We start from the raw sequence: 25,524 nt of genomic DNA on the forward strand, positions 1-25,524 counted from the left end.
CAATGACGGGTGGGCCTTACTATCTGGACAACTACTTCAGCCACCAGCTGCAGAACACGCAGCATCTGTAATGGGGCTGAAGGAGGTACGGGAGCTCATCTTGTGGGAGCCAAGAAGGACTGGACCAGTTCAAGTGGACGTGCAGACACAGATCCAGTTCGCCATCATTAATTTCGATATTCACATATACACATAGTTTACCTTTGGGGCTGCTACATCTGTTGCAACAGAATCCATTCCAGCTGCAAGCCCAATCTCACTCAGGGTGCATCCTCATTCTGCAAATCAGAGCTTCAGTGTATTGCTGTGAAAAAGTCTGATCGAATTTGAAATCATTGGCATTATCACAAGAAAATTCAACATTACATTGTCTTGCACAGAAAGGAATGATTGCTTCATTTCTTTAAATATAATTTCCAACTATGGTGAAGATTTGAATGGCTGTAAAAAAGTTTTTACATTTTCATCTCATTTTATTGATCTTGACTATCTAGAGCTCAACTTTTTCATAAAAATGCAAAATGATTTTATGTGGAACTTTATGTACATTTAATATTTAAATCTCTTCAAATATTTTTAAATTTTATTTTAACATGTACGTAATACAAAGAAAAGTTAGTTAAATGTTTTACCAAGCTCCAGGGAGCCTTATTATTTCCGTGACATGACTCTGAAAAATTTGGGCAAGCAGCCTTCCGTTAGGGAATTTCAGTGATTCACACGTGTGCAAGGTTCTCCAAAGTGCTTCCAAAAACTGAAACCATTTCTGCAGGCTCTGAGGCACAAGGATCACTTAGCCTCAAAGAACTCAGTTCCTTCTTTTAACTGTAAAATCCTACAATAACAACATTTCACGTGGTCCCATTGTAATGTTTTACACTGGACGACGCCCTAGGCTGGGAAAGTGGTCCACAGATAGGCACATTCGTTCATGTTCATTCACCCTCCGTGCCAACTACCTTGGACAAAGTAGTCGCCCAGGTGTCTTCCTCCCACGTTTTCTCTAGCAGGACTTAAGGGCCTTCCTTCTTCTAGGCCGTGGAGAGGGTCAAGGTCTGGAGTAGCCGCCCAATCCGTCCGATCCAACGCATTTTTCCCTTTCCTCTGGCCAACTTGGTAACGCGCTGCTCCCAGGTCTCAGTCTCAGCCCGGGCAGCCTGGCGTGCCATGCCCGGCGCCCGTGGATGCGGCAGGTGGACTCCGGGCCACCTCCTCGCGCCTTCCCTGCAGGTGCCGGAGGAGGGATAGGCCAAGTCCCGGGCCAGCGTCCCTGCGAGGCGGGGCCGGCGCTCCTAGACCTCCTCCCTCTGGCCCTGCAGGTTCTGAGATCCCGGGCTCGGCAGCAGCGGCCACTTCCCTGGGGGCGGGGAGCCAGGCCACCAGGGGCAGTCGGCCAAGGGCTGCCGCCACCTCCCCTCCCTCAGCCTCCGCTGGGGGTGTTTATATTCGTCTCTCCTCTTTTCTCTTTCACTTTTCTTTTCGTTGGGAGTTGGGACTCCCTGGGTTCCAGGCGTCCGGGGGAACCGCAGATGATTCATTCTCGGCCGCAGAGGCCCGACGCCCGGGAAGGGAGCCGGACGACCGCGCCCGCCCCGCCGCGCTGCCCGCCGCCCCCGACTCTGCAGCCCGGACTCGATGGAGGTACAGAGCTTGGCTTCTCCGCTTTGGGAAGGGAGGTGCTGGTGGCTGAAAGGGCGAGGGAACTCTCCCCGAAAGCCTTCGCCTCGGACTCCTCCCAGCTCTGGCCGGACGCACGCGTCTCCCCACAACGGGCTACCGGCCGGGCCGCCCCCCCCCGCCCTCTTCTGGGGAACGCTTGACCGCGACTTCGGTTTTCGGTGGCGCTCCGCGCGGAGGTATTTCACCTTCTGACCCTTTATTGCCGTCGCGGGCTCTCCTCGCCATCCTCCGCTTCCAGCCGAGCACAGATTGCTCGTCCACTAGCGGGTCCCCGCTCGGCTCCGCCGACTCCGCGCCGGCAGGCGGAGGGCGAGGGACGCGCGCCTGGCCAGCCCAGCCCAGCTGCGGGGTTCGGAGAAAGCGAGGTACGGCGGCACAGAGCGCTGAGTTCTGCACCTCATCGAGCTCAGAAAGTTCAAGAAAGGTACCGCAGCTCCCGCTTCTTCCCTGCCCCCTCCCAAACTCCCCGCCGGCTGGTGCCAACTTGAGTGTGAGCCCCGCACGTCTGACTCTATCTTTGTCAGTCAAATTACCCTCCTCTGCTTTGATCAGGACGCTTAACCTTCCTTGGGAGAGGAATCTACAGGAATGGTTACCGTTTGACAATCAGGCCTCCGTTTATATTATTTCCAGAAAATCAGTGCTAGAAACTTGGAAGAAATGCAGGAGACTTGTACTGCCGTGAAATCCTTATTCAAAGTGGCTTTAAATGAAAATCCAGTTAATTTTATCAGGTGTTATTGAGACTCTTGCAAGCGTATACAATGTATTTGAACTTAGCTTATAAGATATTGAATTTAACTTGAATTTCTATGCATTTAAAACTTTGTTATCTTCGAAGTATATGTAAGGCACGATTAATTCTTCAGTGTTGCTTATAACAGATTCTTAAACAGGGTGAGTCAGAAGTTTAGAAACTGGAAGTGAAATGGTTGTCACTAGCTATCTCCATTATGTTTTTAAAAGCTACAGTCTAATGTTATGACACTGGTAATGGTATCTCCTTGTAACTGATAGGCATTCTTATCTTGTCAGTGGGCTTCTAGAGGCTTCTTTGACTTGATTGAATAAACAGGTCAGATCTAGGTGGTTACAGCACCCTGCTGTGCAGAGGTGGACGTTCTTTGGAAAGCATCAGGGTACAATATACATTAAACTCTCATTTTTATTAAAGAGCAGTGTGGTGGGCATGATAGGCAGAGGGAGGAGATACAAAGGGAAGAACACAAGGATATAGAAAGGAAAGGACTGAAGACAAAGCAATAGCCATTTTAGATTTAAAAAGTGATGAAAAAATGTAAAGTTTTACTTAATGAAGTTCAGACGTTTACAAAGTTCTGAAGGTTTGTTCTGGTTGTGTTTTAATGGCACACCCTTGTATTTCTTCCTCTGTTTTCTCCTGTCAAAGTTTTGGTCAGACTCAGAACAGCCTTTCCAGCAGTATCATCTCCTCTATGACAGGGTGACAGAGGGGTTAGGTTGGCTGCTGGACTTCTGGTAGGCAGAGTGTTCCCATACTTTGGGGTTCACTGTTCTTTGCTAATTTGGAGTGGGAACTCCAGAACCTGATTTGAAGCTACAATTTCTGGAAGTAGGATTTTCCTATAGGTTACCAGTGGGTTTAAGAAAAACAATTTGATGCTTTCCGTTTAAATCCATGAAATTAATATGTAAATGTCAACAGCTGTATCACAGGACATAATGTTTGTCAATGCAATACATGTTTATAAACTTCTTTGAAGGATGGGAGAAAGCAGTGGTCTAAAGTTTATTGAAATAGAGTTTGATAATTGAAGAATTTTAAATCCTAGAAGGTTCTCCATCTCAGGTTTGCTGGCTCTGGGTGGATTTCAGGAAGGCGGTGAATGAAGCTCTGAAATGTTGTGTAAAGGGGATTTTTTCTGAGGAAAATAGCCATAACTCTAATGAGCTTTTTAAATGAGTCTCGAACCCTAACAGTTTTTAAAGCATTTTAAAACTTAGAAAACTGCCCTTTCTTCCTATCTTGCTTAGAGTTTACTGTTTAGCTGTATTCATTATGTAACTATTCTTTTGAAGGTTAGTTAATGATAATACAGAGAGTACTGTTTTAGGTCCACAGCTTGAACTATGGGAAATAATATGAATCATAGCTAACACTTGTTGAATTCTTATTATGTACTGGATGTTGTTCCAAGTATGTGTTTATTTTTTAAAAAATATCATAATAAACTTAGGTGGTGTAGGGACTGTATTTTATAACTGAAGAAATTGGAGCATAGAGTAGTAATTAAATAACTTTCCCAAAGTCACAGAGTGAGAAAGTGGTAGAGCTGGGGTTTGAACCCAGACAGATTTAAGAGCACCAATATTTATGAAGGGTGATATTATTTCCATAGAAGTAGTTCCCACAGTTTGACAGTGGCAATCAACCACTATTTCATTTTAATGCGGAGTGATATAATGATGGAACATTCATTTAAAATTAATGCTTATATGGTACTTGTATAATTGACCTTATTAACTATATATTTAAAGATTATCTTTATGAGCAAATGATATTCACATGAGTGTCTATATGTGTTTGGTTCCTTGGAGAAAATTTTTTTTATGGTTCCTGAATGAAAACATTTGTCCAGTGTACATAGTTTTTGCTGGTAGAGCTTGGCAAATAGGCAAATGTGGATTGATCGATATCTCTGTATCTATCTATCTATCTATCTATCTGTCTTTCTATCTATCTTTCTATCTACCTATATATCCATCCATCCAAGTAAAAGGCTGGGATTCAGGGAGTGATCAGAAGAGTCACATATCACAGTGGAAGTGGTGTAGTCAACTATTTGGGAAGTCCCCTTTTCAGAAAATTTTATGGTCTGAGGGTTGGCAAGAAGCCAACTTCTGTCTTTAACTCAGTATTAGTGCTTTGATTTATTTACCCAGGGATTACAGATTACTTCATGAGACTGTTGAGGCCGAGCATTGCTTATGTGTTGTTGGCTGCTATCCTATTTTATGGATTGGATGGAAAAATTCCATAGGAAAGTTGAGAGAACATACTTTTGCTCATAGTATGTTTTGCTCATGTTTTTGCTCATAGTATGTTTTGCTCATAGGTTTTGCTCATAGTGTTTACTCCTATTTAATGGTAATGTTACTAACTAACTATAATCAATTTCATATATATTTATGATTATTTATTAACTTGCTATATGTCAGGGAATGTTACACTTTTTCTAAAAAAAGTTATTCAGTGCCGGAATCAGAAATAGGAAATAAGAGGCTCTTTGATCTCAGTTCATTTCAACGATAGTATTTGTACACAATTTCTATCTGGAGGCAGAGTATGTATACACACATATCTTCCAGTGTTTTATCCCGCTGCAAATCTAGTGGTGCCTGGCAGGTCATTTTTAGAAGCAGAGGACTATATATAGACCACATGAGAAGGAGTAAAAAAAGTCAGTGCCTATAGTAGGTGATCATATTCTAAGTTGTTTCTTTTCCAGAGGCTGAAGGAGAGTGACAGAAAGTATTTTGTCAAGTAAAGGAATTGAAACCGAAAATGATCCCAGAAGAGGAAAATATTAGGGCTGTAAGGTTGGGGGTGGGGAGACTCTAAGGTCATGACACACGAGCCCAGTGATATAGTCAGTGATCGCTGTATCACTGAAGTCTCCTTACTGGGCCTCCTGCTTATATGCCTTTGGATAAAAATTTGGGACAGGAACTATGTTGACCCTGGAACAACAGGAGTTTGAACTGCGAGGTCCACTTATACAAGGCTTTTTTTTGACCGTAAATGCTATGGTGTTACAGGATCCGTGGTTGGTTGAATCTGTGATGCAGAACCACGGATACGGAAGGACTGCGGTACCCAGGGCCTGCTGAAAATTACAGCGGATTTTCCACTGAGCGCAGTGTTGGCGCCCCTGACCCTGCTGTTGTTCAAGGGTTAGCTGTACCCTTGGCAAACTGTTAGCCCTGACTGCCAACATTTTCAAATAATATTTTTTAATTGAACATCTTAGTTAGATATTTTACAATATATTTTCCCAACTTTTTTGCTCTCCTTACTCCTCAGCACCAAAAATAAGCATATACAGTGAGATTTCATTTTCTAAAATAAATAACTATATTGTTAAAATTATTCATTATATTATTTTAAATATTATTAGTACACAATTAACCAAAATATCCCATTCACTTTTCTTTATCTTTTTTTTTTTGGCTGCGTTGGGTCTTCGTTGCTGCGTGCGGGCTTTCTGTAGTTGCGGCGAGCAGGGGCTACTCTTCATTGTGGTGCAAGGGCTTCTCATTACGGTGGCTTCTCTTGTTGCGGAGCACGGGCTCTAGGTGCGTGGGCTTCAGTAGGTGTGGCACACGGGCTCAGTAGTTGTGGCGCACGGGCTTAGTTGCTCCGTGGCATGTGGGATCTTCCTGGACCAGGGATCGAACCCGTGTCTCCTGCATTGGAAGGCGGATTCTTAACCATTGTGCCACCACGGAAGCACCCCACATTCACTTTTGATAAGTACTTATTAGCGTAAAACTAACCTACATTGGAAATGATATCAGTGTAGAGGTGGGTAGTGTGGATATCACTGCTTTGACTAAAGAAGGTATCTCTAATATCAGTTTTTCCACTTGGCCCTGTATTTGGCACCTTGGACAGGCAAGGCGCATGGTAGGATTCTGGATGGGGGAGAGGTCCACCTTTCTTTCGTAAAATGGGAGAAGCATCATTATGAAAGAGGAAGCGGGGGGAAAAGAGAACTTGCTAGAAATCTGCTTTGCCTCAGGCACATTTCAGGTATATCACTTACACAAAGGGGCACCCAAGGAAGTAGTGGGTCTGGAAATTCATTTCTTTACAGCTCCCTGTGGTCATACAGACCTTGGAAAGTCATGGGGGTTCCCCAGGAGTGCCCGTCCCTCACTTCGAAGAGCTCTGATCTAGTTCAGCCTCATCCCCATCCCCTGCCCATGGTTTCTGGACTGCCACGGTTCACTGTGCTTAAAAGAAAGTATGTGTGTTCACACCTGGGGTGGCGGGGGGGCAGTAAAGAAGGGAGTGTGGCTACAATAGATGCTTCCCACTGAAAGGAGTGAGGAGTAGGTTCCAGTCGGGCTTGGACAGCCTTTGCCCCCTCATCTCCAGTCATACCTGCTCTGTGCTCTAGACACACTTGCTGTATTCCTTGTCACTCCTTGTCAGTCTTCGAATGTCCTACTCACAAAGCCCACCGTCTCTAACTTTTGCTGCCCAGGCAGAATTATTCTCTCCCTGATCCGAATTTATTTGGTGCTGTCTACATTCCCTTATAATAGCTTTTCTCTCTGTAAATTCATCTTCTTATGCGCCTGTCTCTACACTTACGTTTTGAATAAAGACAGGACAGTGTGTCCCGTGTCCCCAGCCAGGGGCTGGACACATAGTTGACTTGTATTGACCTCAGTGATCACTGGACACTTTGACAGCTAAGCAGAGGCATGCAAAAGCAGATAGGAAACCTAAGTAACATAGCAAAACACATCGCTGGAACATTATAATAAACACACTATCTTAGGAAAATCAGTCTGGGCTAGGATTTATTGAAGAAAAGAACAAATTGGAGCTGAGGAAGCCAGCCAGAAATCTATTGCACTCATTCAGGGATGTAGTCTCATTCCTATTATCTGCTCAAGGACACAGTTCTAGTAATTTTTCTTTTTTTTTTTAATTCATCATCAATTTTCTTCTCTGCCTAACAAGTCTTTCCCATTACCATGCAGGCATGCTATAATTTCTCCCATTAGAAACAAAAAACAAAAAGTCTCTGTTGACCTCATGTTTCTCTCCAGCTACCACCTGGTTCTTCTGTCCCCATTTTATAGGACAACTTTCAAAGTCAACTCTATTCTGTCTCCAGGGTCTCTCTTCTCATCCTCTCTTGACCCAGCCAGGCTGTCATCCCCACTATTGTATGAAAAATGCACTTGTCAAAGGCACCAAGAACCCATGTTAAATCCAGTGATTAGTGCTGGGTTCTCTTCCTAGGTGTCCTGTCAGCAGAACTAGAAAGTTCTTCGTTTGGCTTCCAGGCCATCCCCTCTCCTTATTGTCCTTTTTCCTTACCAGCACCTATTGCAGTCTCTTTTGCCAGTTCCTTACTTTCTTAACCTCTAAATGTAGGCATCTGTGGGCTCAGTTCGTGACCTTTTCTCTGGCTGTGCTCAATCCCTTGGTGATCTCAGTCTCATGGCTTTTGACACCTTCCCAAGTGGTGATTCATAAATGCATGTCTGGAGTCATGACTTTTCTCTGAACTCCAGACTCATACATAGAAGCCTCTTCACCATCTCTGACTGGATATCTAGTACTCACTGGATTTCTGACTTAACCCCCAAAACTGCTTCTCCCACTGTCTTCTTCATCTCACTCGATGGCAGATCCATTCTTGTAGCTGCATAGATAACCAATCAGTTAGCCGTGGAGCTGTCCTTACTTCTTGTTTTCTCACACCCCACATTTAATCTGCTAAATCATTCAGCTGTGCCGCCAAGATAGATCGCACATCTGACCTGCTTACCATCTTCACTGCTGCCACATGGGCCCAGGCCACCGTTAATCATGTCTCATGGTATAGTGGCAAGAGGTGGTCTCTCTGTTGCTCTACTTGTCCTTCCCCCCACCCCCACCCCAAGAAGATTTCAGTTATCTGTTCTTACTTACCTGCATTAAACCGACAAACAAAACCACAAAACAAACAAACAAAAACCACTCCAGAATGCAGTGGCTTAAAAAACAAAAATTTGTTATTTGTCATGATGCTGCAATCTGGGCTACATGCAGCTGGTCAGTTCCTCTAAGGCTGCTGGTGATGAAACACCCAAGAAGGTTTCTTCATTTGTGCATCTGGAACCTCAGCTGGGCTGGCTGTGAAGTTAAAGGCTCCTCCTTTGATTCTTCCTTTTCCATAAGAAATAGCTCTTGCTATAGCAGTTGAGCAGAGTGCTTCCTGCTCATGGTGAGTAAGGGATCTAGAGACTTTTTTGTGTGTCCTTCTTTTTTGTTTCGCTGGTGGTGCTTTTTTTTGGTGGTGGGGAGGGTACCATTTTCTTATAAACCTTGGGGGCTTCCTGTAAACTTTATTGAGGTTCACTCCATTGGAAAAGACATACCCAGAAAACTCTTGAGACAGACTTCGGTTTACTTCGGCCGTGAGTCAGAATGCTGTAGGAAAAGCCTTCAAGGTCTTTAGAAACACCTTTGTCTCACTGATAGGGTCTATGAGGTGCCACTTTAAATCCATTCTAGATCTTAATGAGGCATCTTCCAGCCACATACTTGATTTGATCTTTAACCTGAGAGTACATTGTACTAATAGACCCTGGATTTGATCTTTACCCTAAGACTACTTCTTTCTTTGAGAATCTTGTGTTGTCTCGAGAGACAAGAATGACAGTAAGTTTAGTTTTTCAACCTAGCAAGTCCTGGGTTGAATGATTTCTTCTAAATTCAGCTTGAACGTTCCTCTTTCTCTTCCTGCAATTAATCCGAGGCTGTAAAATGAAGCCAATTATCACATTCAGAAATTTTCTTAGCCAGGTCCGCAAGTTTATTAGATACGTTTTCTTTCTTCCATATTATTGCAGGCAACTGTGCAACATGAGTTGCCCTCTCTCCAGCCTCTAATAATAATTTCATCACTGCCTTTCTAGCCTCACTAACAGTGAGTGTCCTTGCTACCTACTCCCCAGGTGTCTACCTATCACCTGATCTTATATCAATTTCATTGTCAATTACTAATTGCTATGTAAATAACTACCCCCCAAATTTAGTAGTGTAAAATAAAAGTGATTTTATTTGTTTAAAGTTCCAAGATTAGAAGTTTGGACAGGACCCAGTGGCAATGACTTGTCTCTATGCCAGAATGTCTGTGGTCTCAGCTGGTATGACTCCAAAGGACTGTCTGAGATTGTTTAAGAAATTGGGTCATGTATGGGGCCTCAGTCCTGGCTGTTGGCTGGGTTCCTTCATGCTTCTCCACTTGGCTTTTCCACATGGGTATATTGGGATTACTCACATGGTGGTCTCAGGGTTGTTAGACTCCTTACATAGTATCCAGCTTCTATAAAAGGGAAGCAGGAACTGCAGATGCTCTGAAGGCCTGGGCCTGGAATTCCCAGACTGTCACATTTGTCTCATTTTATTGCGAAAAGCAAGGCAGGAGGCCATCTCAGATTCAAGAGGAGAGGACGTAGACTCAACCTCTTGCTGGGTAGTATGTTATGCTTGTTCATGGAAAGAAGGCATTGATTGGTGGCCACCATCTTGAAGATTATCTGTCACACGTTGTGATCCTGCTAAAGCATTGATCCAGTTACGCCACTCCTCTATTCACAACCCTCTATTGCCATCTCATTTTACTTCAATAAAAGCCAAATTCCATTACAGTGGTCAGTAAGGCCCTCGGTGATTCGTACCTCTGCTGCCTCATCTGCTCTTCCTCCCTTAGCTCAGGGCTTCAGTCACACCGACAGCCTTTCTATTCATCACCCATACTGCTCTGTTCTTGTCTCCGTGTCTTTGAACTTGCTGTTCCCCCTGCTTAGACTGTTTTCTCTCAGATGTGGCCCAGCCCCTTACTTCTTGGGGGGCCTGGCTCAAATACCCCCTTTGCAGGGAGGCTTTCCCTGACTGGTGTACTTCATGTTGCATTCCCACCAGCATTCTCGGCTCAAACTCTCCTCCAGACGCCCACAACTACCTGCCATACTGCTGGGTTCATAACACTACCCTGTCCAAAACTCTTAGGGTCGGATGTGTTTGGAATTAAGATTTTTTTCAGTTTTTGGACAGGTCATTTTTATAGACTGAGTTGTGTCTCTCCCTCTCCCCACCAAATCCGTATATTGAAGCTCAACCCCCAGTGTGACTGTATTTGGAGACGGGACTCTCAGGAGGTAACTCAGGTATACGAGGTCATAAGAGTGGAGCCCTAATCCAGTAGGACTGCTGTCTTTATTAGAAGAGGAAGAGACTCCAGGAGTTGACATGTACAGAGGAAAGGCCATGTGCAGACATAGTGAGAAGGTGGCTGTCTGCAGACTAGGAAGAAAGTCGTTACCGACCCTTCCAGCACTTTGCTCTTGTACTTGCAGCCTCCAGAATGTGAGAAGATAAATTTCTGATGTGTGAGTCACCCACTCTCTGGTATTCTGTTACAGCAGCCCTAGCAGAGCAGACTAAGAGAGTGACATAATGCCTTTGCTATATACTGTGTGACAACTACGGTATATAGTAAGCTTATCCAGGTACCTCCTCAAAAGTGAAATAAATACAGATTATAAGTAGTCTTATGCCGGTTCATGTTTTGTTAACCAGTAAATTAAGCAAAACGTTCAGTTCTTAGAGCCCTTTTGATTTAAGATTTTCAGATAAGGAGCAATGGACTTATATATGTTTTATTTAATGATTTGTTTGTCAATTCTCACCTGTCCCCATTTGCACATGAGCTACAGGAGAGCATGTAGTTTTATTTCATTCATTGCTATATCCCCATCATGTCAGTGCCTGGCAAATGATAGACTCTCAATAAATATTTGCTGAGTGGATGCTAGAGGGTAGAATATGTTAAAAGTAATGGGGAATAAAAGAAGAGCTATTTCAAAGAAGATCTAATTTGTTTATACATTTTATTTATTCGTTGAATTGATTTAAAATAATTTTGAGTGCCTAGTATGGGCCAGGCACTCTTCTAAGCTCTTGACGGGCCTTCATTCAGTGAGAGGTGCAGAGTACAGGGAGGATCCTGAAGACTGAGTGGGAGTGAGAAAAAGTAGACATTGCAGGAACTGATATGGGTCCTAGCTAAAACATGGGGGTGAGGCAGGGAAATGGATGAGCTTCACTGTGGAAAGCTCAAGATTGAGATAACAGTGGAACGTAAAGCCGAAAATGTCCTGCAAGTCATTAGAAGTACTGCACTGAAGATCGCGTGAGCTATTAGTACAAGAGATTTTAGTTTATGGGTTAATAGTCAAGAATTATTGACTGAAGCCATTGACTGTTGGAATGTTTCCCCAGGAGGCAAAAGTATGTAAAGAAGGTTTGGGGTCATACGAAGACCAGAGTGTCTGTTACTGAGCTGCACACTCTGGAAGAGGAAACGTTCAGGCAATGTCTTCAGGAAAGCGTTGGCCAGTTTCCACGTCTTCTAAAGAGAACGTTAGGCTTTTCACACTTTCTAGCCTTTGCTTGCCTGTCCTACGCACTCTGTCTGCTCCTCTCATGATGGATTTTATATTCGCCATATGCTTATTCTTACACCCACATCTTTTCTTTTCTTTTTTTAATTGAGGTATAATTGACATATAACGTCATGTGAGTTTCAGGTGTACAACATAATGATCCAACACTTGTGTATAGGACAAAATGATCACCACCGTAAGTTTAGTTAACGTGTGTCACCATAGATAGTTATAATTTTTTTCTTATGCTGAGAACTTTTAAGATTTATTCTCTTAGCAACTTTCAGGTGTGCACTGTAGTACTGTTACCCAGAGTCATCATGCTGTACATTACATCCCCATGACTTATTTGTATTATAACTACAAGTTTGTACCTTTTGACCCCCTGCATGCATTTTGCCCCCCACCTCTGGCAACCAACCACCCATGTGTTCTCTCTATGTGTCCCTTGCTCCATGAAGTTCTCTCGGCAAAACCTCAACTTTACCTCCTCTCTAGCCACCTGGAAATATTGATCACGCCTCTCCTCTGTTCTGCCCCCACTGATGGATACTTCTCCAAGTACCTGCAGTATTTTCTATATTGACTCGTGCTCACATTGCCTCTCTCCTCAAGTAAATGATACAGGTGGTACAAAGGATGACAAGAATTGTGATGGAGTTGGAGGGGCTGAAGTTTGGGAAACACTGTGTCCTTGTGTGCCAAGCACTTGCTTGGTATACAGTAGAGCTTTAATAATGTTATTTTTGTTGTCAGTAATCTATCACATATTGCTGAGGGGTCAAGTAATATCAGGTTCTGAGAAAAGGAGTTTGACTGGAAATAAGTCACTAGTGATCACATAACTGTTGGAATGTCCCAGCATATGCTTTATTGTCAGTATCAGGAAGGGAAATAGAACTTCCTGAGAGTCTGATTTGGGCCAGGCTACAGATAGAATCCTTACACTCATTTTTAGATGATACAGATGAGCTTCTTAGATTAATATGAGGTTTTTAGAACTGAGAACAGAAATAGGTTGTTTAATAGTCTTTTTTTGCCAGTTTTATTATTTGAAAGAATAATTTTATAAATTGCAAAGTAAATGCTTCAATTAAAGAAAGGAAGTAGAAGCAAGCCACACCCTATTTTCTAAATTCCTTCAAATAGAAATCCTTTCGTCTTCCTACTTCAACAGTATTTGCTAAGTATTTTGAAAAAAAAAATTCGAAAGTACAAAAAAGATGAGAGGAATTTTGTAAAAACTGTAGTATTGTTAATATTTAATTTATTTGGTGCCTTTTTCCCTGAGAATCCAAGAGAACAAATATGCAGTCATAACAACATTGTCACTTTAAAATTTGCAGTAATTCCAAATGTCAAATTTAAAAAAAAAAATCTATATTTCATATCTTTCGACTCTACGCCTAGAAAGCAAGATCCTTCTCATTGCTTCGTGCAGGACTTCTCAAACCTCAGACATGGGGTTATAGATTTGATATTGAGGTATTTCTCTTCTGCACTTTGACCTCTAAGGCACATTCCTCAGCTTCTGCAGTTCACAAAGCGTTGGCTTCTAGCGATGGTTGTGAATCAGGCAGGCTAACGACAGACAGGAAGCGCTCCCAGTCGATGGCAGATGTTTGATTTAGTGAGCGCTTCCTCTGTACATGGCTCTCTGCCAAGTGCTGTGAGGGGTAAAAACAAGCACCAAACATGATTCCTTTTAGAGACTTATTATCTAGTGGACCAATGAATATCTGTGCACGAAGAGCTGAGGTACCCAGTATACAACTGTCCATGCTCTAACGAGACCGTGCTTTCTTTCATCGCTAAACGTACGGACGTGCACGTCCCTCATTGGGACTATTTCATCCAATGTCTTTTCCTCACTCTTCCTCCTGACTCGCTTACCTGATCCAGAGGTGTTATTCTGACATTGTTTTCTCTGGGAGTATTTCCCCTAAGCCTCCAAGATTGGGTTAGGTATCTCCCATTCTTAATTTCATTTAGTAAATATTTCAATACAGTTGGCCCACCGTATCCACGGGCTCTGCATCCTCGGGATCAACGGACTGCAGATTGAAAATATTCGGGGGAAAAAAAATTCTAGAAGGTTCCATAAAGCAAAACTTGAATTTGCTACTCACTGGCAACTATTTACATAACGTTTACACTGTGTTAGGTATTGTAAGTAAACTATAGATGGTTCAGAGTATATCGGAGGACGAGTGTAGGTCATATGCAAATACTGTATCATTTCATATAAGGGACTTGAGCATCTGCAGATGCTGGTATCCGTTAGGGTCCTTGAAGCGGGTGGATACAGAAGAAGGACTGTGGTTAGCATTTATTGTCAGCCACGTGCCAAGCACTTTCACCTGTGTAACCCTCCCAAGCTCTGTGAGATGTTTTCCTCGCCACTTTTCAGGGGACGAAACTGAAGCAGCAAGAGTTTACGTGCCTTGGCCAGGCTCCACAGTGAGGTGGAGTTAGAGTTTGAACCCAGGTCTCTCTGCAGAGCCTGCACTCTTCACCTAGCGGGTGCTGCCTCACTGGAAAAACTAATAAGAGGCATAAAGTTTAAAAGGGAGGAGATAAAAATTACCATTGTTTATAAATGAAAGCTGTGAATATTAACAAACTACGAAGACTAGTAAGCGAGTTCAGCAAGATGGCCAGGCAGGCAGAAGAGTAACAAAAAATGAATAGCATTTTTCAACACTAAATAAAATGTTAGCTAACATAACACAATAGTAAAGTACTCAGCACAGCAGGAAGACACCACAATCAAACAGAGTTCAGTTAAAGCTTGTTTGGATGGCCCAATATTAGAAAATCTATCAATATGATCTTAAGGCATGCAGAAAAAGTTATTATCAAGCTCTTATATAAGAGCTTGATAAGATTAGATGGGATCATCCAAATAAATGCATGAATAAATGAATGAATGAATGATTCCTACTAAAAAATCTCTGGTAAACATCATACTTAACATAGAACTTTTTCTTTTTTTAAAAAAGTTTTTATTGGAGTATAGTTGATTTACAGTGTTTTGTTAGTTCCTGCTGTACAGCAGAGTGAATCGGATATACATATACATGTATCCAACTTTTTTAGATTCTTTTCCCATATAGGTCATTACAGAGTATTGAGAAGACTTCCCAGTGCTCTACAGTAGGTCATTATTAGTTATCTATTATATATATAGTAGTGTGTATACGTCCAACACATGTGCTTTTAATTCCAAACTTTCTCATCTCCTCTGCAACCATGCTCCATTAAGTATCACTTCATTTGCCTCTATCTAGAGTTCGTACATTTTCAATCACTCATTTAATTTCACCATCACTTGCAAACATGATTCACTTCGGACTGAGAAACCCAATCCCTCTATTTCTTTTTTTTTTTTTTTTTAAGCATCTTTATTGGGATATAATTGCTTTACAACGTTGTGTTAGTTTCTGCTGTATAACAAAGTGAATCAGCTACAAGTATACATATTATCCCCATATACCCTCCCTCTTGTGTCTCCCTCCCACCTTCCCTATCCCACCCCTCTAGGTGGTCACAAAGCACGGAGCTGATCTCCCTGTGTTATGTGGCTGCTTCACACTAGCTATTTCACATTTGGTAATGTATATATGTCAATGCCACTCTCTCACTTCGTCCCAGCTTACCCCTCCCCCTCCCCATGTCCTCAAGTCCATTCTCTATGTCTGCATATGCCTCTTTATTCCTGTCCTGCCCCTAGGTTCTTCAGAACCTTTTTTTTTTTAGATTCCATACATATATGTTAGCATACGGTATTTGTTTTTTTCTTTGTGACTTACTTCACTCTGTATGACAGACTCTAAGTCCATCCACCCCACTACAAATAACTCAATTTCATTTCGTTTTTTGGCTGAGTAATATGCCATTGTATATATGTGCCACAGCTTCTTTATCCATTCATCTGCTGATGGACACTTAGGTTCCTTCCATGTCCTGGCTATTGTAAGTAGTGCTGCAATGAACATTGTGGTACATGACTCTTTTTGAATTATGGTTTTCTCAGGGTATATGCCCAGTAGTGGGATTGCTGGGTCATATGGTAGTTCTTTTTTTAGTTTTTTAAGGAAACTCCACTGTTCTCCGTAGTGGCTGTATCAATTTACATTGCCACCAACAGTGCAAGAGGGCTCCCTTTTCTGCACACCGTCTCCAGCATTTATTGTTTGTAGATTTTTGATGATGGCCATTCTGACTGATGTGAGATGATACCTCATTGTAGTTCTGATTTGCATTTCTCTAATAATTAGTGATGTTAAGCATCCTTTCATGTGTTTGTTGGCAATCTGTATATCTTCTTTGGAGAAATGTCTATTTAGGTCTTCTGCCCATTTTTGGATTGGGCTGCTTGTTTTTTTTGATATTTAGCTGCATGAGCTGCTTGTATATTTTGGAGATTAATCTTCTGTCAGTTGCTTCATTTGCAAATATTTTCTCCCATTCTGAGGGTTGTCTTTTGGCCTTGTTTATGGTTTCCATTGCTGTGCAAAAGCTTTTAAGTTTCATTAGGTCCCATTTGTTTATTTTTGTTTTTATTTCCATTTCTCTAGGAGGTGGGTCAAAAAGGACCTTGCTGTGATTTATGTCATACAGTATTCTGCCTATGTTTTCCTCTGAGAGTTTGATAGTATCTGGCCTCACATTTAGGTCTTTAATCCATTTTGAGTTTATTTTTGTGTATGGTGTTAGGGAGTGTTCTAATTTCCTTCTTTTACATGTAGCTGTCCAGTTTTCCCAGCACCACTTATTGAAGAGGCTGTCTTTTCTCCACTGTATATTCTTGCCTCCTTTATCAAAGATAAGTTGACCATATGTGCGTGGGTTTATCTTTGGGCTTTCTATACTGTTCCATTGATCTATATTTCTGTTTTTGTGCCAGTACCATACTGTCTTGATTACTGTAGCTTTGTAGTATAGTCTGAAGTCAGGGAGCCTGATTCCTCCAGCTCCTTTTTCTTTCTCAAGATTACTTTGGCTATTCGGGGTCCTTTGTGTTTCCATACAAATTATGCAATTTTTGGTTCTAGTTCTGTGAAAGATGCCAGTGGTAGTTTGATATGGATTGCATTGAATCTTGTAGATTGCTTTGGGTGGTAGAGTCATTTTCACAATGCTGATTCTTCCAATCCAAGAACATGGTATATTTCTCCATCTATTTGTATCATCTTTAATTTCTTTCATCAGCATCTTATAGCTTTCTGCATACAGGTCTCTTGTCTCCTTAGGTAGGTTTATTCCTAGGTAGTTTACTCTTTTAGTTGCAGTGGTAAATGGGAGTGTTTCCTTAATTTCTCTCTCAGATTTTTTATCATTAGTGTATAGGAATGCAAGAGATTTCTGCGCATTAATTTTGTATCCTGCTACTTTACCAGATTCATTGATTAGCTCTCATAGTTTTCTGGTAGCATCTTTAGGATTCTCTATGTATAGTATCATGTCATCTGCAAACAGTGAAAGCTTTACTTCTTCTTTTCTGATTTGGATGCCGTTTATTTCTTTTGCTTCTTGATTGCTGTGGCTAAAACTTCCAAAACTATGTTGAATAATAGTGGTGAGAATGGTCAACCTTGTCTTGTTCCTGATCTTAGTGGAAGTGGTTTTTTAACCATTGAGAACAGTGTTGACTGTGGGGTTGTCGTATATGGCCTTTGTTATGTTGAGGTGGGTTCCCTCTGTGCCCACTTTCTGGAGAGTTTTTATCATAAATGGGTGTTGAATTTTGTCTAAAGCTTTTCCTGCATCTATGGAGATTATCATATGGTTTTTATCCTTCAGTTTGTTAATATGGTGTATCACATTGATTGATTTGCATATATTCAAAAATCCTTGCATTCCTGGGATAAACCCCACTTGATCATGGTGTATGATCCTTTTAATGTGCTGTTGCATTGTGTTTGCTACTGTTTTGTTGAGGATTTTTGCATCTATGTTCATCAGTGATATTGGCCTTTAATTTTCTTTTTTTGTGACATCTTTGTCTGTTTTTGGTATCAGGGTGATGGTGACCTCGTAGAATGAGTTTGGGAGTGTTCCTCCCTCTGCTATATTTTGGAAGAGTTTGAGAAGGATAGGTGTTCGCTCTTCTCTAAATGTTTGATAGAATTCACCTCTGTGAAGCCATCTGGTCCTGGGCTTTTGTTTGTTGGAAGATTTTTAGTCACAGTTTCAATTTCAGTGCTTGTGATTGGTCTGTTTATATTTTCTTTTTCTTCCTGGTTCAGTCTCTGAAGGTTGTGCTTTTCTAAGAATTTGTCCATTTTTTCCGGGTGGTCCATTTTATTGGCATATAGTTGCTTGTCATAATCTCTCATGATCCTTTGTATATCTGCAGTGTCAGTTGTTACTTCTCCTTTTTCATTTCTAATTCTGTCGATTTGAGTCTTTTCCCTTTTTTTCCTCGATGATGCTGGCTAATGGTTTATCAGTTTTGTTTATTTTCTCAAAGAACCAGCTTTTAGTTTTATTGATCTTTGCTATTGTTTCCTTCATTTCTTTTTCATTTATTTCTGATCTGAACTTTATGATTTCTTTCCTTCTGCTAACTTTTGGGGTTTTTTGTTCTTCTTTCTCTAATTGCTTTAGGTGTAAGGTTGGGTTGTTTATTTGAGATGTTTCTTGTTTCTTGTGGTAGGATTGTATTGCTATAAACTTCCCTCTTAGAACTGCTTCTGCTTCATCCCATAGGTTTTGGGTCATCTTGTTTTGATTGTCATTTGTTTCAAGGTATTTTTTGATTTCCTTATTGATTTCTTCAGTGATCTCTTGGTTATTTAGTAGTGTATTGTTTAGCCTCGATATGTTTGTATTTTTTTTTTTTTTGCAGTACGCGGGCCTCTCACTGTTGTGGCCTCTCCCGTTGCAGAGCAGAGGCTCTGGACGCGCAGGCTCAGTGGGCATGGCTCACGGGCCTGGCCGCTCTGCGTCATGTGGGATCTTCCTGGACCGGGGCACAAACCCGTGTCCCCTGCATCGGGAGGCGGACTCTCAACTACTGTGCCACCAGGGAAGCCCCGTATGTTTGTATTTTTATAGTCTTTTTCCTGTAATTGATACCCAGTCTCATAGCATTGTGGTAGGAAAAGAAACTTGCTATGGTTTCAATTTTTTTAAAAGGAAGAAGTTTTTTGCTTTTTCTTCCTATTTATTTATTTATTTATTTTTGGGTGTGTTGGGTCTTCGTTTCTGTGCGAGGGCTGTCTCTAGTTGCGGCGAGTGGGGGCCACTCTTCATTGCAGTGCACAGGCCTCTCACTCTCATGGCCTCTCTTGTTGCGGAGCATAGGCTCCAGATGCGCAGGCTCAGTAGTTGTGGCTCACGGGCCTAGTTGCTCCACAGCATGTGGGATCTTCCCAGACCGGGGCTTGAACCCGTGTCCCCTGCATTGGCAGGCAGATTCTCAACCACTGCGCCACCAGGGAAGCCCCCGATTTCAATTTTCTTAAATTTACCAAGGCTTGATTTGTGACCCAAGATATGATCTCTCCTGGAGAATGTTCCATGAGCACTTGAGAAGAAAGTGTATCCTGTTGTTTTTGGATGGATTGTCCTGTACATATCAATTAAGTCCATCTTGTTTAATGTGTCATTTAAAGCTCGTGTTTCCTTATTGATTTTCATTTTTGATGATCTGTCCATTGGTGAAAGTGGGGTGTTAAATTCTCCGACTATTATTGTGTTACTGTCGATTTCCCCTTTTACGGCTGTTAGCATTTGCCTTACGTATTGAGGTTCTCCTATATGGGGTGCATAAATATTTACAATTGTTATATCTTCTTCTTGGATTGATTCCTTGATCATTATGTACTGTCCTTCTTTGTCTCTTGTCATGGTCTTTGTTTTAAAGTCTATTTTGTCTGATATGAGAATTGCTACTCCAGCTTTCTTTTGATTTCCATTTGCATGGAATATCTTTCTCTATCCCCTCACTTTCAGTCTGTATGTGTCCCTAGGTCTGAAGTGGGTCTTTGTATACAGCACATATATGGGTCTTGTTTTTACGTCCATTCAGCCAGTCTGTGTCTTTTGGTTGGAGCATTTAATCCATTTACGTTGTTGGTAATTATCTATATGTATGTTCTTATGACCATTTTCTTAATTGTTTTGGGTTTGTTTTTGTAGGTCCTTCCCTTCTCTTTTTTTTCCCACCTAGGGAAGTTCCTTTAGCATTTGTTGCAAAGCTGGTTTGGTGGTGCTGAATTCTCTTAACATTTTCTTGTCTGTAAAGGTTTTAATTTCTCTCTCAAATATGAATGAGATCCTTGCTGGGTAGAGTAATCTTGGTTGTAGGTTTTTCTCTTTCATCACTTTAAATATGTCCTGCCAATCCCTTCTGGATTGGAGAGTTTCTGCTGAAAGATCAGCTGTTAACCTTATGGGGATTCCTGTTGTGTGTTATCTGTTGCTTTTCCCTTGCTGCTTTTAATATTTTTTCTTTGTATTTAATTTTTGACAGTTTGATTAATATGTGTGTTGGCATGTTTCTCCTTGGATTTATCCTGTATGGGACTCTCTGCATTTCCTGGACTTGATTGACTATTTCGTTTCACACATTAGGGAAGTTTTCACGTATAATCTCTTCACATATTTTCTCAGTCCATTTCTTTCTCTCTTCCTCTTCTGTTACCCCTGTAATTTGAATGTTGATGCATTCAATGCTGTCACAGAGGTCTCTGAGGCTCTCCTCAATTCTTTTCATTCTTTTCTCTTTATTCTGTTCTGCAGCAGTTATTTCTAGTATTTTATCTTCCAGGTCATTTATCCGTTCTTCTGCCTCAGTTATTCTGCTATGGGTCCCTTCTAGAGGATTTTTAATTTCATTTATTGTGTTCATCATTGTTTGTTTGCTGTTTAGTTCTTCTAGGTCATGGTTAAATGTTTCTTTTATTTTCTCCATTCTATTTCCAAGGTTTTGGTTCATCTTTACTATCATTACTCTGAATTCTTTTTCTGGTAGACTACCTATTTCCTCTTCATTTGTTTGGTCTGGTGGGTTTTTACCTTGCTCCTTCATCTGTTGTGTATTTCTCTGTCTTCTCATTTTGTTTAACTTACTGTGTTTGGGGTCTCCTTTTTGCAGGCTGCTGTTTTCTAATTCTCATTGTTTTTGGTGTCTGCACCCAGTGGGTAAGGTTGATTTAGTGGGTTGTGTAGGCTTCCTGGTGGAGGGGACTGGTGCCTGTGTTCTGGTGGATGTGGCTGGTTCTTGTCTTTCTGGTGTATAGGACCACGTCTGGTGGTGTGTTTTGGGGTGTCTATGAAGTTATTATGATTTTAGGCAGTCTCTCTGCTAATGGGTGGGGTTGTGTTCCTGTCTTGCTAGTTGTTTGGCATAGGGTGTCCAGCACTGGAGCTTGATGGTCGTTGATTGGAGCTGGGTCTTTGCATTGATGGAGATCTCTGGGAGATCTCTCACTGATTGATATTACATGGGGCCGGGTGTTCTCTCTTGTTCCAATGTCCTGAACTCAGCTCTCCCACCTCAGAGGCTCAGGCCTGACACCCAGCCAGAGCACCAATACCCTGTCAGCCACATGGTTCTGAAGAAAAGGGATAAATTAATTAACAAATTAATAAATTAAATAAAGTTATTAAAATAAAAAAATTATTAAAATAAAAAAATGTTTAAGTAATTTTAAAAAAGGGCAGAACCAAACTAATAAACAAATCCACCAATGATAACAAATGCTCAAAACTATACTAAGATAAACATAAAATTCAGAAATTTGTCAGTCTCATACAGCAAACCCCAAGTCTACAGTTGCTCCCAAAGTCCACTGCCTCAGTTTTGGGATGACTCGTTGTCTATTCAGGTATTCCACAGATGCAGGGTACATCAGGTTGATTGTGGAGATTTAATCCACTGCTCTTGAGGCTGCATGGAGAGATTTCCCTTTCTCTTCTTGGTTCGCACAGCTCCCAGGGTTCAGCTTTAGATTTGGCCCTGCCTCTGTGTGTAGGTCGCCTGAGGGCGTCTGTTCTTCACCCAGACAGGACGGGGTTAAAGGAGCCGCTGATTAGGGGACTCTGGCTTATTCAGGCCGGGGGGGAGGGAGGGGTACAGAATGTGGGGTGAGCCTGCAGTGGCAGAGGCTGGCGTGACATTGCACCAACCTGAGGCACGTTGTGTGTTCTCCTGGGGCAGTTGTCCCTGGATCCCGGGACCCTGGCAGTGGCGGGCTGCACAGGCTCCCCTGCAGGGGGGTGTGGATAGTGACCTGTGCTCGCACACAGGCTTCTTGGTGGCTGCAGTAGCAGCCTTAGTGTTTCAAGCCCGTCTCTGGTGTCCGCGCTGATAGCCACGGCCTGCGCCCTTCTCTGGAGCTCGTGTAGTCTGTGCTCTGAATTCCCTCTCCTCATGCACCCCAAACAATGGTCTCTTAACTCTTAGGCAGGTGCAGACTTCTTCCCAGTCTCCCTCCTGGCTAGCTGTGTTGCACTACCCCCCTTCAGGCTGTGGTCACGCAGCCAACCCCAACTCTCTCCCTGGGATTTGAACTACGGAGCCGGAGCCTCAGCTCCCAGCCCCCACCCGCCCCCGGCGGGTGAGCAGAGAAGGCTCTCAGGCTGGTGAGTGCTGGTCGACACCGATCCTCTGTGCGGGAATCTCTCTGCATTGCCCTCTGCACCCCTGTTGCTGCGCTCTCCTCCGTGGCTCCGAAGCTTCCCCCCGGCCACCTCCTGTCTCTGCCAGTGAAGGGGCTTCCTAGTGTGTGGAAACTTTTCCTCCTTCACAGCTCCCTCCCCGAGGTGCAGGTCCCGTCCCTATTCTTTTGTCTCTGTTTCTTCTTTTTTCTTTTGCCCTACCCAAGTACATGGGGAGTTTCTTGCCTTTTGGGAAGTTTGGGGTCTTCTGCCAGCATTCAGTAGGTGTTCTGTAGGAGTTGTTCCACATGTAGATGTATTTCTGATGTATTTGTGGGGAGGAAGGTGATCTCCATGTCTTACTCCACCATGTTGAAGACCTTCCCCTTAACATAGAACTTTAAACAGCATTTTCTTTCGTCTTGAGAAACGATGAGGATATTGGTTTCTATGCAACTATTTAAGAGAGTACTGAAGACAGAGATAAGAGTAACAGCTCATTTTCACTGAGTACTTACTACTAAGCAGTATTCTAAGTGCTTTATTTGTTTTGCTTATTTAAACAGTAGTAGACTCTAAGTTCTTTACTTATCTTTGCTTCCTATATCTTTCTGCTTCCTCCAAAAATTATTTCAAACAGGATCAATGAAGGGTGAATTCTTCAGAGATATCATATGCCTGTGGCTATATTAATTTTGTCTGCACATTTAAATAATGGTTTCCCTGGATGTTTTAATTCTAGGTACAAGGTTATTTTTCTTCAACATTGTAGGGTCTCTGCTCCATTGTCTTCTTGCATCTGTTGTTTCTTTCAAGGACCTGATGTCTGTCTGAACTTTGTCCAGTTTCACGCTAATGAATATTTCTGAAGTTTCTGCTTGGCTTGACTGTTCTTGAATGCCACTAAAATATTCCCGACTGAGTCTGGGTTTGTTTTTAATTTATGTTCTTTGCCACTCTATTGTCTTCTTTATTTTGAGGTCTTATATTTGCAATTTTAGAAAAATTCTGATGATTATTTTCTCATTTATGCCCTCCCCCCTTTTTTTGCCAGACCACAAGTGGATAGAAGTTGAAATTTCTGCTTTCATCCTCTATGTCATTTGAGTCTTCCTTCATTTTCCCCTTCTAGTCGTTCGTCCCTGAAGCCTTTGAGGACAGTGCCTGATCTAACTGTGTAGCGCATTCTTTCACTGTCCAGCAGTATTCATTCCGGCATTGAAGCTATTTACTTAATTCCTTACTTTATCACTTATTTTTAAAATATTTATTATACCCAGTTATTTCTTCATCATTTCTTCCTCCTGATTCATGTTTCCAAAATACTTCTTACTGTTCTACAGGGAATTTACTATTTTTTTAAATTCTGGTTTAAATTCTTATCTGTTCCAGTAGGCTTTCCCCATCTGGCTTACTTTTTTTCCAGTCTTTGTCACTCTTTTATGGAGTTCCCACTATATATTCTTCCCTGTAAGTTTATCTTTCTTCAGTTGAGATCATTGTTAGCCTAGTATTATCAGCCAAAAGACAAAGCCCTTGGCTGTAACTGTGGTTCTCCAAATGTGTTGGTTGGGGCACCCTTCAGGTTGAAGACCCTTTACTGTTGCCTCTGTATTTAACAGCTCCACAACTCTCCACTCTTCTGATACCTTGTTTCCAAAGGATCCTTCCCAGTCTCTTGCTGTTGGTGCCCCACTGTCTGGTGGTAGTGATGGAAAGAGCAATTACTTGGACTCAGGGTATGGGCTTATGCAATTATGTTGACAGTTTTCTGAGTGCCCCACAATCCAGGCCCAGCCAGCAAGTGTCAGTCAAGTGAAGCAGGCATCTTCTAATCCTATCTTTTAGGGAAGATGAGGGAGGGAACAGGGTACAGCAACTAGAACCTCCTTCCTCATCTCATCCTCCACTTCTGGTCCCCAACTCTGTCTAGCTTTGGGCTGCCAAAACGAGATCCAATTTCCTTCTCTTTCTCAAGGGATTTTCACAGATGTGGAATTAGTTCCTGAGCATGCCTTGGCATTCTAAAAACCATCTGATTTCTCCAGAATCCATCAGGCAGATTTCCAAAGAGGGAGCCAGCTGCCCTTGTTGATTCTTAGTCTAACTAGGAACTGCCTAAGATGAATCATTCTCCTTCCTCCCAACCGATTTATTCAAGAAACAGTAAATGTGTAAATATATAATAATATTTGCCATTATTATCATGAAGCCACGTTGGATCAAGATCCCAGAGGTCCCAGTATAAAAGCCAGAGTGTGGTGTCGTAGCCACATTGTAAAGGAGATAGTGAAATTTCCATCTTCCCCATTCCTCAAAGGTAGAAAGCTGTTAATTGGGTGACAATGAGTTAGAATGAAGCAGAGTTTATTCAGAGAAGTTATGGGTGGCATGTTTACCTGAGTTGTTCTGACTCAGAAAGTAGTTATTTGGAAATAAGTGGAGTGAAGTAAGTGGCATTGGAGCAACATTTTGCCAGTGGTGCTGCTGGTGCAGGATTGTTAGATCTAAGGTGTGAAATTAAAACGATTCAAAATCTACCAATACTTCCCTTTAGCTATCATCAGTACATATGGGGTTGAAAGCCCCGAGCGTACTGTAACCCTAGATTTTAGGGATGAGTAGACCTGTTTTGTAATTGAAGCGAATATGTCGAAGCAGCACAGCGCAGGGCACGTGCCTTGTGCGCCCTATTAGCTGAATGAACTGCTGGTGAAGGGTTAAACTGGGCATCCAAGACACTTGGTAGACCCCAGTTTTACCTATTTGTGTAACACTGGACAAGACATTCAGTTTCTCTTCACTTCTTTTTCTCTTCTGGAAAATTAAGATGTTTAGACCAGAGGAATTCCTTCAGGTTCAAATCAGATGGTATTGAGGATTAATATAACATGGATGAATTTGACAAATTGCTGGTAACTGACCTGTGACCTTTATTAAGGTGTACTTAGGCACTGGAAGGGACTTTAGACACCATCCAATTACACCTCCCTATTTTAAAGATAAAGAAACGAAGGT

At 42.0% G+C, this 25,524-nt stretch overlaps 1 protein-coding gene across 6 annotated transcripts in view; it reads left to right on the forward strand.

Moving 5' to 3' along the window:
- The first annotated feature begins 696 nt into the window (after positions 1-696).
- IL15 (interleukin 15) overlaps positions 697-25,524 on the forward strand; it is a 90,969-nt gene continuing 66,141 nt past the window's right edge. For 2 of the 6 annotated variants that reach the window (XR_003795615.1, XM_029235529.1), the window contains exon 1: positions 697-1,641. The gene's annotated coding sequence lies outside the window, so the exon portion shown is untranslated. Of the gene's footprint in view, positions 1,642-1,902; positions 2,105-25,524 lie in introns of those variants that run through there. The other 4 variants (XM_029235528.1, XM_029235532.1, XM_029235533.1 and 1 more) reach the window with 3 other exon arrangements.

Source organism: Monodon monoceros, unplaced genomic scaffold (assembly GCF_005190385.1).
Source record: "Monodon monoceros isolate NGI ecotype Baffin Bay Population unplaced genomic scaffold, NGI_Narwhal_1 Super_Scaffold_20, whole genome shotgun sequence".
Classification (NCBI taxonomy): domain Eukaryota; kingdom Metazoa; phylum Chordata; class Mammalia; order Artiodactyla; family Monodontidae; genus Monodon; species Monodon monoceros.